This window comes from Lycium ferocissimum, chromosome 2, assembly GCF_029784015.1.
Source record: "Lycium ferocissimum isolate CSIRO_LF1 chromosome 2, AGI_CSIRO_Lferr_CH_V1, whole genome shotgun sequence".
Lineage (NCBI taxonomy): Eukaryota > Viridiplantae > Streptophyta > Magnoliopsida > Solanales > Solanaceae > Lycium > Lycium ferocissimum.
The window spans coordinates 41,505,063-41,511,137 of record NC_081343.1 but is presented as its reverse complement, the minus strand read 5'-3'; positions in this window follow the sequence as shown (position 1 = coordinate 41,511,137).

Here is a 6,075-nt window from a genome sequence, read left to right as displayed (position 1 = left end):
CGAAATACTCCTAAATTCTAAATAATTCTCCTTAAAACAATTAAAACCAACGGATAACAAACAAAAATGAAAAGACACCACGTTTAGAAATACAGTTTGAGAAAAGAAGGCATATAGTATCACACACATATACCAAGTCGGTTTTCAGAGTGGCATTGAGGACAACTGAGAACATATTCCCCCAACTTTTTTTCCTTAAAAATGACCGACTAATTGACGACAATTCATACAATATCCAGAGCATCAGTCGGTAGACATTTGCAAACATGTACAATATTTTTTCCATTGACTATTTAGTTTATTTTTTGTTGTGCTATCTTCTGTACTTTGTTAATTCTCCCATTTACTCTCTTTTCCTTCTAACTCTTTTCCATACTTTTGGCAATTATATTAAAAACATGAACTCTCTAACTTGAAAGTTAAATTACGTAAATATCCCTAAACTCTAAATACCCTACTTAAAACAATTAAAACCAACACATAACAAACAAAAATGAAAAGACACCACGTTTAGAAATACAGTTTGAGAAAAGAAGATATAGTATCACGGACATATACCAAGTCGTTTTCAGAGGGGCATTGAGGACAATTGAGGACATATTCCCCCAACCTTTTTTTCCTTAAAAATGACCGACTTATTGACGACAATTCATACAATATCTAGAGCATCAGTCGGTAGACATTGGCAAACATGTACAATATTTTTTCCATTGACTATGTAGTTTATTTTTTGTTGTGTTATCTCCTGTATTTTGTTAATTCTCCCATTTCCTCTCTTTTCCTTCTAACTCTTTTCCATACTCTTGGCAAATAAATTTATTACTCTATAGTTGTGTTAAAGGCAATAGATATTCATCTTTACTCAAATGGTAACTCAACTATTCAAAATTACTTAATGAAGTCACGCTTATTTTGTTTGTAACAGAAAAGTCACTTAAGTACGCCTACATCACTCAAAAGGTCAGTCAACCGGCCAAATATTTGTTTTACCCTCTAAAATATCAACCTTTGTGGGGTTTTATATTTTAAATATTATGATATTTTTTTATTTTTAATCTATGTTATGGACTTAGATTAAATAAATAAATAAATCTTATTTATAAAGTAAAAAAGGAAAAATAGTTCAAGCATATACAATGGTGTAATGACAAAATAATTGAGCTTAATTTTCAAATTAAATACACTTTGTAATGTTACGTGCATTGAATATATATGTTGAGCGCTTTATTCTCTATCATTCTCAATTTTGTAAAAAAAATATATATATATATATATAAGTTTTGATTGTTATCATAAAATTTACTAATACGAGCAAACCATTCTAATTATTTTTTTACTATGCTCAATTATTTTATTATTCCAACTTATATATGCTAGAAAACTATTTGACCTTTCTGCTCTATAAAAAAAATTCATTTGTTCTATAGGTAAGTCTATAACATAGATTAAAAAGAGAAAAAAAAAATATTATAATATTTAAAAGTAAAAAATGACAAAAGGTTGATAATTTAGAGGATAAAATAGTTAGTTGGTTGAAAGAACCTTCTGAGTGTAATATACATAGTTAAGTGACTTTTCTATTAAAAAATGACTTTACCCGATAATTACGGACGGTTGAGTGACCATTTGGGTAATGACTGCGTTGATTTGAAAAATATACACTCTTCGTAAATGATCATCGTCAATGGTGGTTATCTTACTAGCTGTTCCATCAATTTTTTTGATAAAAGACCATTACTTTTCACGCCCAAACTCTTTATATAATCTCATTTTTGGGAAGAATTATTGTAATATAGTTTGTTAGCCTCTATACTTTCTTTTTTGTGGATTTTATATGAAATAAAGTAATGAGAATCTTTGTAAGAAAATTGGATTAAAAAAAAGGAAATTGAAAGGTGATTTTGAAGGAGATGGCAATAAATAGGGCGTGAAGAGGAACAACAAGACAACTTTGGAAAACAGATCAAACCAATTGATGAACTACCATTATGGATAAGTTGATTGACATGGTTCTATTTTGTATTTAGTCAATTGAATTATATTCAAGTCATAATGAAGTGATAATGATTTACTTGCATTATATGATTACGCTGCACTTTGAGCTCTTATAAAACTACGCTGCCAATTGATTGAATTTTGATTTAATCACCGAACGAGCGGTGTCCACAAGTTACAATGTAGAGGTATGATTTCTAACTTTAGTTTCTTGAATTAATTTGCTAGTATGGCTGTTTTTGTTGGTAAATACTGACATCACATGCATATACTCATCTGTCACCGCTCACCAAAAGGTATGGGGAGGTTTACTCGATAATGGAATAATTATTTGGTTTAAATTTGGTATTTCCTTGAAACGAACATTCATTCTGAAAATTGTTATTCTTTTCCTTATAAATTTAATATTACATCATACCCAATACATATTTGTTTCCTTTTCTGCCAGTAGGGTATTTGAATTAATTAATTGCTCACACGATTGGTAATGCTTTTGGTTTTTACTAATCGAAATTATTTAAATATACAAACTAAAACACTAACAACGACTGCCAACACAAGAATGTTTTATTTTAAAAAAATATTCTAAATAGTAGTCTATTTCAAATTATTTTTGTTAGGTTCCTGAGTTTAATACTTTTACTAATTTAGATTAGCTGAGAAATCATTGACCATTCACAATGTTGTACTTATGTTTCATGTATAATTAATTAAGCAATTTGTTTTAACAATATTAATATAATATAATTCAAACGTGCATAGCACGTGTCGAGAAGCTAGTTTGAAGATAAATCTATCATTACTTAATTTATGAAAAGAGACGTGTTATTATCATGAATAGTTTCGACTTTCCATCATAAAGTGTTACTAATAATTTGCTTATCTATTCCTATTTAGACGATTTTTAGTTTCGCTGTAGAGTAACTTTATGTATGTTTTCTGGAATTGACATTTATTCTGTCATCTAACTCAAGTGAGATGCACGAAGTGTTGATTATGCAGAGTTAATTCCCTAAAAGGTCATTCTTATTTTGACAATTGCCTCATAATATCATTTTTGTTTTTTTTTTAGAATTAGAATATCACTCAATTATTATCATTTTTTCCAAAAAAATACTAAATATTACAAAACCCTTCTTCTCTCCTAGTTAGCATGTCATGTGACATTAATTTTTTTTATTATTATTAATAAATTTATGGAATAATTTCAAAGACCTCCCTCCAAGTTTGTCTTAATAACACTTAGTTCCCTTATGGTTTGAGATATTTACACTAAACTCCCTTATTTCGATTTTTGTAACAAAACTTGTTTAAATAATAAAACATCTATATATTCCAAATTTACCCTTTTATAACTTAATTATGGGAACAATATTTCATGACAGTTCTCTCCCCTAAAATTGTTAGGATTATTATATTAATAGTTAGGCTAAAAATTTAAAACTATTGGGCTAAAAATTTAAAACTATCTTATATCTAAATAAGAAATCCTAAATTTTAGTGTTAATGTAATATCACTATGACAAATCCTAAATTCTAATGTTTCGGTCATATTTTCTTTGTTCTTGTAATCGGAACATTAATAACAATATTTAGGCTAAATGAGCACATCTTGCTTTTACTATTTAAAGGGTGAGATGAATAATCCATTTTTTAAATTCTTATAGTTGTATAACTGCAATAAGTTGTAAACTAATTTTTTTTGGTAGAAGGAGCATAAATACATCTATGAAAAAGGGTTGGAAACTGTATATACAGTGTGAGACTTTAAAAATAATCAATGAAGCAATATGAAGGTCAAGCTTTTTGAATCAATTTTCGTATCACAGCTGTTGAATTTCATGTTTTAGCGTTTGAGATTAAAATTTTCAAGCGCAACAAACAAAGAAAAACCAGCACTTTACCTATAAAATTAGATAGTTATAAATTAGGAAAAATCTTATGATCAATGACAAGCTATTATTATCAAAAGTTTAAACATTATAAATTGGGTTACAAAAGGGTATATTAGCAACATAAATAATGTTCAGTGTATAAAATTAGTTTGGTTACAAAAGAATCAAAATAAGGGAGGCTAGTGTAAAAGGAATTAAGTGTTATAAAGACAAATTTGGTGGGAGGTCTTTGAAAGTATTTCATAAGTTTATTATTAAAAAATAAAATTTTAATGTGACATGACATCCCAATTAGGAGAGAAGTAGGTTTCGTAATTTTTAATATTTGAGGAAAATAGTGATAGTTGAGTGATATTCTAGTCTTAAAAGAAACAAAAGTGATATTAAAAAAAATAAAAGTGATATTAGGAGGCAATTGCCAAAACATGAGCGACATTTTAGGGAATTAACTCTGTTTATGCATGTACGAATTGTTGTTTATGATGATTGGCGAATGTTTGGTCAATCATTTGTTCTTTCCAAACGATAACTTATGTAATTATTACATTGAAAATCTGAAGAGTTAATTTTCTAAATCATCACCCAAGTTTGGAGAATTGCCTCAAAATATCACTTTTGTTTATTTTAGAACAACAAAGTCACTCAACTATCACTATTTTCTTCAAAATATACTAAACACCTCAAAAGTCTCCTTCTCTCTTAGTTGGCATGCCATGTCATTAAAGTCAATTGTTTGAATAATATACCTATTTAACTCATCAAACTCATTTAACCAAATTCATATTTCATATTCAATCAAATATGACCTGGATAATAGCAACAATTGAATTAAACCATACTTTCTATTAAGCCACTTTTTCAAATTAAGATTCTTTTATCTTAATTCAAATATATTATCTTTCAATTAAAATTAAAATTGAAGTAGTTTAAATTCAAATATTTTTAAATATAATATTTTTTCCAAAACCTTCTTACCGGTTTAATCACATAGAATTTGTTAAAACGATTGTTGAATTACACACAAAATTTGGCAGTTTTTCCGTACATCTTCTATTTCATTGAAGAAAAAAAATCTTTTACTATAATTACGGTACCCTATAGATTTAGAAAAAAGAAAAAGAAACAAAGTAATAACTACTATTTGGGTAAACACATAAGTATATACATCTTCTATCGCATTGGAAACGAAAGAAGAAGAAGAAACAAAGTAACTATCTGGTAAAGAAAAAAAAGTATATTTAATAAAAAGTAAGGTTAAAAAGAAATGAGTTAGCGAATTTGTAAAAAGTGAGTGGGTTGGTTTTTTAAACTCAAATAATATATGCAACCAATCATAATAAGCCACATGACTTTTTAAAATTGAAAAAGAAAAAAGCGATCATATTTAATTAGGTATAAAATATGAATTTAGTTAAATGGGTTTGATGAGTTAAATAGGTCTATTATTAAAAAATCGTGCTTTAATGACATGGCATGTCAACTAGAAGAGAAGAGAGCTTTGAGATGTTTAAGATATTTGTTAAAAAAATAGTGATTTTGTTGAAATGATTTTGTGTCCTAAAAGAAAAAAATGATATTTGGAGATAATTCTCCAAACTTGAATGGGATATCTAGAAAATTGACTAATTTTGATAAATTTTTAAAATCCTCTTCTACCAAATCAATTTATTCATGTAAGCTAATTCAGATGACTAGGAGCCCAATTTCGACTATATACTAAGGGAGTGTTTGGATATCCCTTCCTATCCCACTTATAAATTTATAAGTGCCGGATTATTTTATCCCATCTCCTAAATTATTTTGTCCATAAAATAAAATAGTCCCCAGATATGTGATAAATTAGTCCTAGTGATTATAATCCTTAATAATTTTGGCTAATTACCAAACGGTAATTACCAATAGTGTAGATAACTTTTGTACTATCACTGTAATTAAATCGGCTATTACTTTTACTATTTTTACGATTATCAATCAATAATTTTAATGCAAAATTATTTGTAACATTTAAATAAATTAGCTATGCAAATATATTTTACACTTGTCAGCAAATAAAACTATTAAAGTATAGTAAGATCATAAAAGGGAAAGTTAAGGACGCAACCTAATACCAAATGAATAAGGCATCGAACTATCGAAGTGGCAGCTACTGTAAAAGAACTCTTCTTTAGTGAAAAAGGACCTCCAT